Below are 12,737 nucleotides of genomic sequence, written 5' to 3' on the forward strand. Positions count from 1 at the left end.
TCAGCGTGTAAAAATCTTAATCTGTCTGACTGCCATTTTTTTGGTTGCTTAAAAGGAAATTAAACTAATTTAAAATACAAAAAAATTTGAACAACACTGACTATTTTTTTTTATAAAAAATTGTGTTATTAACCAGACTTGTAATGACTTTACAGATATAGTAATTGACGAAGCACAGTTATTGGAATGGAATCCTGAGGTTGAACAAGAAAGGTTAAATGAAGACAAAAATTCAGGTTAAGATTTTAAGTAACTTTGGTATAAAGAAATTTTACCTGCTATCGTGGTTGGAGGGTTTTAACACCAAGCCACACCCAGCGACTAGAGCTTAATCACTTAGCTTGGCAAAACCACTTTGCAATCGGCGGGAAAAATTTCACGAAACCCTTTCCGATTGCTGTGGCTGCTTTCGCTTGTGAGCTGCTAGCCATGTACCAGATTTCAGCGGGCAAACAATGCATAACATGTGTGCAAAGTGCTGAGTGAAAGTGAATGTCAGCAATGTGAGCATACTTTCATCTGGCGTGATCGCTTCTCAGTCTTTGGGCCTTAGATCCAGCAATAGTGCCAACGACGTCACTACACTTGATCTTAGCCCTAGGGGCCGAGAAGCGATCGGGTAAAATTTCGAGAAGCGATCGGGTAAAATATATGTAATTTTAATTTGACCCAAAAAACTTTTTACATAATTTAAAGTTTATTTATAGAAAGTATATAATAGTTTATAAAATGATTTATCAAGCTAGTTAACCTTGTATTTTTAATAATTATTTTTTTACTATCTTATTTATAGTGTTTAAAATAAAATTACAGATGAGGAGCAAGTAGGTATGAGGGAAAGCAACAGTGGGGGCATATATAAAATCATCGTTGAAATTCTTTTTGGAGATGATGAGTTAAGTATTGCTTCAACTGATGGTCAAGGGGTGAGTATTGCTTCGACTGATGGTCAAGGGGTGAGTATTGCTTCGACTGATGGTCAAGGGGTGGGTATTGCTTCAACTGATGGCATAGGGGTAAGTAATTTCACTTTTGATGGTGACCAGGTAAGTCATGAGGTAGGTATGGATAAAGTAGAAACAGATTTTACCCAATCTACTGCTCCTCTTTATACTTGTTTTCAGCCTACAGATTTTGCCAAGCATGTTAGTGATGCAATCCATGATGATGTACTGTGCCTGGCTCCAGCTGAGAATAACACTCCACTCATGGCTATCCGAAATGAGGCTTTGGCTTTTCCATCAATTTTTTGTGATGGAGCAAACACTTTCGAAGAGGAGCGGCCTCAAAAAATTGGGATTGGTGCCTATTGTAACCGTCAGCTTTTTTCTTATTACAATATTTTTTCTAGTGACCCCACTTATATTTTTTATTTACAGTATGTTAAAGAGATAACCGAGTTAATGTCTTCAATTTCCATTGCTATGAGAAAAAATAAGTCGCCTTTGTTAACTACTATTACTCCTAAAATATTACTTAATCAAGATTCTTTAAGAAATATATTTAGGAATGATGAAGGTTACAAGTTTATGAAAACTGTAAGAGGATCACCAGCCTACTGGGAGAAAACAATGAATGATTTGTTTGCTATGATCAGGTAGCTGGGATTACCAACATTTTTTTGCAGTTTTTCAGCAGGTATATTTTACATTTATTTTTATGGTAATTTTAAATATAATTTTTTAACATTTATTATATAAAAAATTGTAAATAAAAAAGCAAATTATTCATATTTTTTAATGTTTTAAAAAATGTTTTCTCTTTTATTTTAAAAGGTGACCGCCGTTGGAAGGAGATTGTTCAGAGCATTTGCAAGCAATTAAATGTGGAGTACAAGGAAGACTTTAGTTGGTCTGAGTACTGTCAGTTGATTGCGAGCAATCCTGTGATGGCTGCGAGGATGTTTGATCGACGAACCAAATGCTTCTTTCATGATTTGTTGATGAACAAATCAAATCCAGTGGGAGAAGTTGTTGATTATTTTTACAGGGTAGAGTTTCAGGCTAGAGGTTGGCCACACATTCATGCTTTGCTGTGGATCAAGGATGCTCCTGTGTTTAAACATGATGATCCTGAAATCATCCGTGCGTTCATTGATCAACATATAACTTGTGAGATTCCTGATCCAGAGGTCGATCCAAAGCTTTATGAGATGGTCACTTCTACACAGACTCATAGCAAGAGACACACCCGATCCTGTAGAAAGAAAAACAAAACTTGTCGTTTTAATTTCCCTCGTAAAATATCTAATCGTACTTTTATATCTAAACCTAAAAATACAGCAAACAAATTAGAGGATGCTAAAAAAGTATTACTTCTTATTTTGGAAGCTATTAAAGAGCTAAATGAGAGTAATATTTTTTCTGCATCTGAAATTTTTAAGTTTGCTTGTATATCCCAAGATGAATTTGAAGACGCTGTTAATATTTTAGGTACACGAAACCAGGTTGTTTTAAAACGCAATTCGGAAGAGATGTGGATAAATCCCTACAACCCAAATTTACTTCGCGCATGGAATGCAAATATGGACATCCAATATGTTTTAGATCCATACAGGTATTATAATATATACAGTTTTATAAATTTTTTTTATGTGCTATAAAGTTACATTTGACCTAGACAATATCAATTGTAAAAGTCATAATTAATTTTTATTTTAATTTCACAGTTGTGTTATGTACATTCTCTCCTACATTACTAAGGAGGAGAGGGAAGTTGGAATGTTCATTAAACAAGCACAGAAGGAGGCGCGTGAAGGAAATTTGGATGCGATGAAAGAACTGAAGTCACTTTCTAATGTCTATCTTAGTCATCGGGAAGTGTCTGTGATGGAAGCGATCTATCGTGTTGGGGGTTTACCATTGAAATAGTGTACCAGAGATGTTGTTTTTATACCTGTGGATGCTGACAGTACCAGGTTAGTTTCGTTAGTCTTACAAATAACATGAAAAATAAAGAATTTTTTATATGTTTATTAGCTTTCTATAATTGTATAATTTAAAGTTAATCTCAGGTAATTTCAATATTAAATTAGTGCACTTTGTTAGATCAGATGTTAAATATCAGGTATAAAATATGCAATATTATTGTTATGTATGGGTTATCGAAGAGCTTTGGTTTTAAACTTCACTTTTATTTTAAGGATTTCTTTACCATTGTCAGTATTACAATCGCAAGCGGAAGATGGCATTCAAAATATGTGGATGACGAGTTTAATGGATCGTTATCTTAATCGACCTGATTTGCAACAATTCCAGAATCTCTGTTTGGCGGAATTCTGTTCCAAATATAGAGTAATTTATGATGATTCAAAAGATGGAGCAGATGATGGAGATGTGTCAGAGTATTCTGTGTTTTTACTAAAAAATGACATGGGTCGTATTAAGAAACGGTGAGCTACACGTTTTTTCATGATGTATAATGTGTTTTACCTATTCCAATTAAAAATTACATAAAATATTTTTTTGTTTTAAAATTTTTTTTTTGTCTACATAGCCTATAAAGTAAGAATAACAACTATTTTTATACCGTTTTTTTAATTATATATTTAGAATGGGACGGTCTGCAGTGATTAAACACTGTAAGCTCAATAAAGAACGAGACGGTGATCAATATTTTGAAAGAATCTTGCGATTGTACTTTCCTCATCGTAATATAAAAGAACTCATACCTGATGGTCATAGCACTTACGAAGATTTTTATGAAAACGGAGAAATTTTCACAACAGATTCTGTTTTGAATGTGAAGGATGTTGTAATTAACAACATGGCGGACTTCACAAGCCACATTGAAGAAGCATTGGAAACAGCGGCAGAATCGATGGATCTGGAAGATCTTGAAGATGCTTGGGCAAACTTAGCTCCCCAAACTGAATCAGATCGACTGGAATTGAAGGACCTTAAAAAATCTGACGTTGTTGATAGTGAAGAAGAAGAGGTGCCAGCTGAACTGACTGTTGTGAAAAATCTCCCAACTTCTCAAATTTCCGAATGTGTGAGTGCTCAACCATCAATTGCTTATGCTGAGGGTATGAATATGATACGGACTTTAAACGGTAATCAACATGCTATATTCAACTATGTACGTCTTTGGTGTTTAAAAAAATTACATGAAGACACTCCTGAACCTTTAAGACTATTTTTGACTGGTGGTGCTGGAACTGGAAAAAGCCATATGATTCACTGTATTTTCTTTGAAATGCAACGTGTTTTTCAAAGAGCAGTTGACACTCCGGATAGTTCTTCTGTGTTATTAATTGCTCCAACAGGTGTCTCTGCTTTTGCCATAGGGGGTCAAACCATTCATCATGCTTTTCGTATCAGTCCAGGAATGAGGCTGAATCACATGAAAGGTCTTACTGAAGAAACTGCAAACACACTACGATCACAATATCAAAATCTTAAACTTTTAATTATCGATGAAATTTCAATGGTCAGCAAGGAAATGTTAGGTGTCATTAGCGAACGTCTTAATCAAATTCTTCGACCAAATTTAAAAAATTCTTCTTTTGGAAATGTTGGTGTGATTGCAGTAGGTGACTTTCATCAGCTTCCTCCTGTCAAAGCTCGTGCTTTGTATGATGTTGATCCTGGCTCCCTCCTTCCTGAACACTGGCTTCATTTCAAAGTTCACCATCTTGATGAAATTGTGAGGCAGAAAGGTGACCAACAGTTTGCGACAATGCTAAACAGACTTCGAGTCAAAGTTAACACAATCATTCAAAAATCAGACGATGAATTACTTCAATCTAAAATTTTAAACAAAGATACTAATTTGGGTAGTAATATTTTGCACATATTTGGCACTAATCGTGAAGTTAATATGCACAATTCTAGAGTTATTGAAAAACTGGACAATCTGTACGACTTGAAAGCTGTTGACATTTCGAAAAATTTGAGTGGAAAAACCTGTATTGAATCTGTGAATTTTAAATATCCTGCAGCAGCCTATCAAAAAACTATAATTTTTGATGGGGTTATTCAAGTTGCCGTGGGATGTCGTGTCATGATCTTGGTGAACATTGACGTAGCTGATGGTATCTGCAACGGTTGTATTGGAACTGTAAGATGCATCATTGAGGGTGAAATGAAATATGGTCTTCCCCGATACATCGGAATCTCATTTGATTCCTCTAAGGTTGGGAAAAATCGTAGATTAAAACAACCGTACTACAAAGAGGTTGGTGAAGATTGTCTTTTGATCGAACCACATCTTTGCCAACCAATTAGATCTGGGACCAAAACTTACAGCAGATACCAGTTTCCAATACGTCTTTGTTATGCCTGCACTGTTCACAAAATCCAAGGGATGACACTTCAAAATGCAGTCGTTGACATGGCTAAGATTAATCGCGCAGGTAACTTGATTAGTTTAATATTGTACATAAAAAATGTAAAGTCAATTTTTTATGTTAAACTACATTTCTAAATAAATTATTTATGTTTTTTAGGACAAGCTTATGTCGCTTTAAGTAGATGTCAAGAATTAAAAGGATTGCATCTCAAAAATTATAATTCGGACTTTATCCATACCAAACATTCGATTATTCAAGCTGTGGAAAAAATGCCTAAAATTATTTCGCATCAACTATTCCCCATTCAAACTTTAAAGCAACATGATTCTCATTTAGTAATAACTGCAATTAATGCACAATCTTTATCTTTGCATATTGATGATTTCAAATCCTACCATGAACTTTTAAAATCAGATGTTATTTGTGTCAGTGAAACATGGTGTAAAGAGACAGATTTAACTACGAGGTACTTTTACTTTATTTAGTTATCTATATATTTACTTGTTTGTTTTAATAATTTTTAGTTGATGAACTAATAATCTCTTACAGTCGCTAATTAACTCAATTTACATTATTTTTAGGTTTGAAATCGAAAGCCATTTCCTTTTACGATTTGACCGAAACAAAGGATCGCGAGGTGGTGGCATAATTATTTACATAAAAAACAATTTGAATCATCAATTTCTTGAACAATATTCGGACTCCTATTATAATCAAATCATGTGTGTCAAAGTTAAAGATTGTGTTATATGCGCAGTGTACAGGCCCCCCAATTCAACAACTACCAACTTTCTAAGATTTATTTTAAAAATTCAAAAATCTTATGGCACTGTAATTTTATTGGGTGATTTCAATGAAGATTTATTAAGGTAATTTTTAATTCATTATAAGGTTTAATAGGAAATATTTTTAAATTATATATAGATTATAATTTTCTTATACACTAATTTTATTATTGAACATATTGTGGTTATTTAAAAAGATTATTTTTAAATTTTAGTGATCGGAGACTTCCTATAAATGAAGAATTGGTCGAAAACAAATTTCTGCAATTAATGAAGACTTCTACAACAACAAACAACACCTTGTTAGATCACATTTATACTTCAAAAAAGCTATCTTGTCATGTGGGAATTCTTTCTGTGCATTTCAGTTACCACAACGCCATTTATATCGCCTTATGCAACAATGAAAATTGTGAATATAATCAAGGTAAATCACTAACCAAAAATAAGTTTAAAATTTTTAAATTTTTCATAAGTTTATGTTGTATTTATAATATTTTTTTTTACTCTACAGCTGCTGCAAATCATTTTTCTTTGGAACATATCAGTAATAAGACTCTACAAACTAATTTTAAATCCGAAACTCCAATCATTCAAGTTAAATCTAGTAAAAACCACATAAAACTTCAAGTTAATTCATACAACCTTTCGGACAACACTCTTATTCGTGGCAAAGCTCGAGTTATCGATTTTATGGCAAGTAGAGTTTCTCATGATTTGGTTGATTCTTTAAGAAGAATTGGTTTCAACGTGACAGCAACTATCAACGATTCTCAACGTGGATATTCTTGTGGATACATCGGCATTGGAGCAAGCTGGTCAATCTATCACACATTGGATAAACTCACCTATACCAATTAATTTGTTAAAACGGGGCATTTTAAATGGCCCCACACGCCATTCAAGGCGACGACACCCACACAATAATGTTAGAATTGTTATAGTTAACACTGTTGAACAGTCGGCTGAGCGTTGTAATGAAGTAGCTGGTGCACATTGGTTTACTGTTGCTTATGAATTCGATTGATGCTTTTAAATTATTTAAATTTTAAAATTCTTTTTTATTTATTGTATTATGATTATTTATTTTTATTTTATTTATTCTATATTAGCTGATTTTTGTTTATTTCTGCATTGACCTATACCCTTTTATTTTTCTTTGCTTTAATTGATCTTATTTTTTCTTTTTGATTGATCTATACACTTTTCTTTACTTTAATTGACTATACTTTTTCTTTGTTTTTAATTGACAAATTTTCTTTTTTTGTAATTGATCTTTACCTTTTCTTTTCTTTGTTTCTGTTAACCTAAAAACTTTTTACTTTTAAACATATTATACACCTTTTCTACACTCTTATTAATCTTTAACTATTTTTTTTTAACTTTTTTTATATATACTTTACTTTTTACCATTTTTTCCTGGATAAAAGCAACCCCTTGTCGTGGGATCTGGGCTTTAAACTAAGATTGCTTATTTATTTTAAAATTCGTTATTAACACTTCTTTAATTGAGAGTCTAATGCTTACCAAAAACAAATAAATACATATATTTTTATGTAATTACCAACAGCATCTCTATATTAAATTTATATATTGTTTTTTTTTCCAATGTTTAATATATATTTACTGTTGCTATTGATTTTTGTATACTTATTTAGAAAATGTTGGTTGTAAGATTAATTTTTTAGCAATTTGTACCATTCCTAAATCTTTTAAAATAATGCTACATCTATAAAACATATAAATATATATTTTGTTGCATTTTTTCAACATTTCTTTGTCACTTTTGTTCTTTTATTATTCTTCAAGTAATTTTAGGAACGTGTTTACAATTTTTTTATGTTTTACACTTTTAAAGGCAGTCAAAACTTAAAAATTTCCAAAGCAATAAAATAGTTTCCTTACATAACTTAAGGAAAATATTATTTTTAAGAAAACTTTGTGAGAACAAAATTTTTTTTAATGAATATTTCTATAATTACTTTTTTAACTAATTCATAACTTTAACAATGTCCCAACAATTTGTTGTAAACCTAATTTAATTACATCAAGGCATTTATGGGAACAAAGCCCCATTGTTCTTAGCCTTGGTACTAAAATATATTTATTAAGCAAAGTTATTTAGACTTTAAAGGGAGGTTGAATTTGCTAGCTAACCAAGTAATAAAATTGTTATTTTTCAATACATTATGTAAAAACAATAAAATGCAACACAGTATAAGAGAAACATGTAAAATTGTTTTTTTTTATAATACTTTAAACTAATAGATGTTATATTCGCTTGTTGAAGAATGTGGTGTTGTGGTGTGATTAGGATATTTATTTATAAAGGTGAGTCTTATGGGCTTTTAACGTGACATTAAGGCGACTTGAACATAAAATCTTATGGCTTCCAATTTAGTGCAGTGACCGATATACTATGCTAATAAACAGACACACGTTAATTGAACTTAAAAATATATAATAAATTCCAAAGTGTTATATATTAAAAATTATTTGCTTTTTTGTATAAATTAGGGTGTCCTAATTGTTACATGTAATCATTCACACCAAAGCCTGTGTTGCAAAAGCCTAACAGAACCCATCTATTTAATAAAATTATTTATTTAAAGCTATCAAGGGTTAAACTTATTTTGGCCTTTTTAAAAAAGGGAATGTGTTGTCCGTTTTTTTCCTATTTAAAATTTTAACATGAAAATAAAGAAATTGATTATTTTAAGTTCAACTTGTATGGTTAAAACTGCCTTTTAATTTAAGATAAGACTATTTTATACAGTTTATTAAGCGAAAACATGAAGTACACATACATTAGCACACAAAAAAACAAAATATTTACATTTATTTACACAGACCACTTTACTTTTTAAAATTTAAAAATGAGGCAGTATTTAGTGTCCACAATAATTTTTACAAAATCATTGTCCAACAACAAACAAGCAATATCTTCGTCTTCATTGGTTATGTCAATATTGAAAAAATTTGTTAGTACAGTATTACATAAGGAAAGATTGTATTGTTTGTCACCGTCAAAGAAGTCGAGGTTAATATTGCAAACTAGAGTAAGGTTTTTCATTTTTAAAAGTCTGTGACATAGTTGGCATTTGCCAACCTTTGGGTTTGCAGTAACCGAAACTTCGCCCTCACACTTGTTTGCATTACATTTAAGGTAATGTTTTATTTTAGAAACGGAATTAATTTCCCCATTTAGAGCAAAGGGATCACTTGCTTCTATAGTTGAGATAGTTTCAACTTCACCTATCTCCACTATAGAAGTCAAGTGATTAAATTTGCAGTAAGTAAAAACTCCAAACTTAGTATGCTCTAAATAGGTGATCTCGTAGCTTTTATTTATTTTTAAGGTATTAACAAATTTTTCCCATAAAATTATGCCGATTGAGTTTGTATTGTCGGCGACAACAACAAATTGTCGTTGCACCGAATTGCCTTTAAGAAAAGTTAACAATGGCGAGTCCACTTGAACCACTTTAATTCTAATGGAACATGGTTCGACGTCGTTGGTGACTAAAATGTCGTTTAAAGTTAAAAGTTTAAAATCTTCGGGAATATATACCAAATTTCGGTTGGAAGCTTCACAGATATTGCCGGGATTGACAATAATTTGAAGTTTGTCGCCATAATTTGCCCCCGATTTTCTAACTGAAACCCCGCGAGCGATAATCGGCGTTTTATCATCGGCAAATTTTGCAAATTTCGGTTGTTGTTCGTGGTCAAACGAAATAAGAGGTAATTTTCGTTTGCCAGCAGCAACTTCTGCGGTAAAATATGATTTTACTCTGCCCTGCTTTACCGGGGAAACCTTCATGGGAATGATATGCAAGCTAACGTTTTTGCGCTCTTCGTTAATGTTTTCTGCGTCTATTTCTTCGTGCGAGGTGGATTGTTTGTTCTAAAAGTTCTAAATTTTTAGTATGTTTGTTATTATCCCAACGAATCGCAAACCTCCTATTTACGACATTTAATTATCACTAATTACTAATTAATAGGTGTTTGTTTATTAAAATTTAATGGTTGTTATTAATTTTTTAAATCTTGGTCAATTGTATATTATGATATTACTAACTCAAAAATAAATTAAAATTTTAATTTTTATCACTAATTACTTAATAATAGGTGTTTATTTATTAAAATTTAAAGTTTGTTATTTATTTTTTAAATCTTGGTCAATTGTATATCATGATATCAGTAACTCAAAAATAAATTAAAATTTTAATTTTTATCACTAATTACTAATTAAAAGGTGTTTCTTTATTAAAATTTAAAGGTTGTTATTAATTTTTCAAATCTTGGTCAATTGTATATCATGATATTAGTAACTCAAAACTGAATTAAAATTTTAATTTTTAATCACTAAATACTAATTATTAAGTGTTTGTTTATTTAAATTTAAAGGTTGTTGTTAATTTTTTAAATTTTTGTCAATTGTATATTATGATATTAGTAACTCAAAAATAAATTAAAATTTTAATTTTTAACACTAATTACTAATAAATAGGTGTTTGTTTATTTAAATTTAATGATTGTTATTAGATTTTTTAATTTTGGTCAGTTATATGTTATAATATTTATAACTTGAAAATGAAATAAAAATTAATTCTTGTTTGTTTATTATATTTAAATGCTTGTTTGTTGATTAAAAGTTAAAGTCCGATATTAAGCATTAAAAATTTGGTATAATGTATTTTAAAATATAAGTAGTTGAAAAACATATTTGAAAAATAAGTTTCAATTGTTTATCATATTTAAATGCTTGTTTATTTAATTTAAATCAAAAATCAATTTTAGGAATTTAAAATTTGGTATCATCTATATCCTGATATAAACAACTTAAAACTGCGTTAAATATTAGTTTTTGTGTGTATAGTATATATAAATGCTTGTTTGTTTATTCGAAGATATGTAATATTCTTAGTTAATGTTTATGCATATCTTTTTTTATTTATAAAAATTTATGTTAAAAATAATCAAAAAATTTCGAACCATATTTTATTTATCAAATAAATCTAGTTATTATTATTATTATGGTTCGAAATCTTAGATTTCGAAACATATTGTTATTGTCATTATGGTTCGAAATCTTCGATTTCGAAACATATTGTTATTGTCATTATATTTATTGTTTTTATTCTTATTTGACGAATTTTGAAAGACGATAACTTTTGTTCTTTAAAACTAAAAGTTCTAAATTTTTAGTATGTTTGTTATTATCCCAACGAATCGCAAACCTCCTATTCACGACATTTAATTATCACTAATTACTAATTAATATATTTTATTATTAAAATTTAAAGATTAAATTTTCTGAAATTTTAATATGTTGTTGGTATTATTATTTTGTATGTTGCTATTTAAAATGAAGATTTAACTCTAGCTAAATATCGTTTAATCATTATTTTTGTTTTTTTATAAAATATTGAATCAGTGTGAGTTTAACGCTTGAATAATTTAATAGCGTTCTGGTCGCCGTCAAAAATCGTCCTTTTCGCTGTCCATTAAAGTAAAAAATATTAGTTGAAAATTTAAGTAAAATGTTAAAATATAAGTAAAAAATGTGTAAAATTTTTGTTTTAATTGTTTTGTTATTATTATATTTTAATACTTGTTTGTTTACTAAAAAATTAAGATCGGTATTTTGCTTTTAAATTTAGTTTACTTTTATATTACAATATCAATGAATGCGTGTTCGTTTGTTAAAATTAGGTTTAAATATAAAAAAGTTCATATTTAAATTTATAAATTAATTAATAAACCTACTAAATAAATTATATTTATAAAATAGAATCAAACAATTTCGAACCATATTTTATTTATCAAATAAATCTAGTTAAGTTTAAAATAGTTTCAAAAATTGCATTACATGTATACAAAAAAACGAGTTTTTTTTAAAAACGAGTTACTTGTTTTGCCTCTTACATTACAGTAACATATTTCTCATTTTCAAAACCTATTCATCAAATAGTAAAACACAAAGGTAACATTTGTCACGACGACCCGGTCTTAAGTCGACAGTCATGATTGGTAATAAATACGCAATTATAAAGTTTGGCAGAATGTCGTACCGATTATAACGCCTCATTTCAATGCATGAAAGCAAATGCATGAAAGGGGATTAAAATCTGGACTTACAGAACTTAATTTTTTATGGTTACTACTAATATTGATACCAAACATTAATAAAGTAAGGTTGCTTAGTACCGAATTGCAAGATTAATGCACCAACAACAAATCGCTCTTCCAACCAACAAGGAGAAAACTAAGTAACGGTGAAAGATCAACAAACAACAAAGTAAACGGCGGCACAAAAGTCATATCTTAAACAAAAAAACAGGTTTTAAATAAGGTTCTTTCACTCAAGTAAATTTAAAAAAGAATACAGTTAAAAAAGTTACTTTTATAGATATGAATCAATTCTTAAAAATAAAAGAAAATGTTACCTGAAAACGCTCCGTCCAATATATTTAAATTTGTTACTCTTTCACAAATAACAACTGGTAAATCGTAAAAAACAAACCAATTCACCTAAAATTTAACCTAATTTTTTTTTTATATTTTTCTTTCTTTTCACATCTACAATATGTTCTTAGCAAAAAATTAAACTTAGTGGTGAAAGTTAAAGGGTTGTTTTCTATCTTTGCACAAAT

The sequence above is a fragment of the Corella eumyota genome, chromosome 5 (genome assembly GCF_963082875.1).
Source record: "Corella eumyota chromosome 5, kaCorEumy4.1, whole genome shotgun sequence".
In the NCBI taxonomy this organism is placed as follows: domain Eukaryota; kingdom Metazoa; phylum Chordata; class Ascidiacea; order Phlebobranchia; family Corellidae; genus Corella; species Corella eumyota.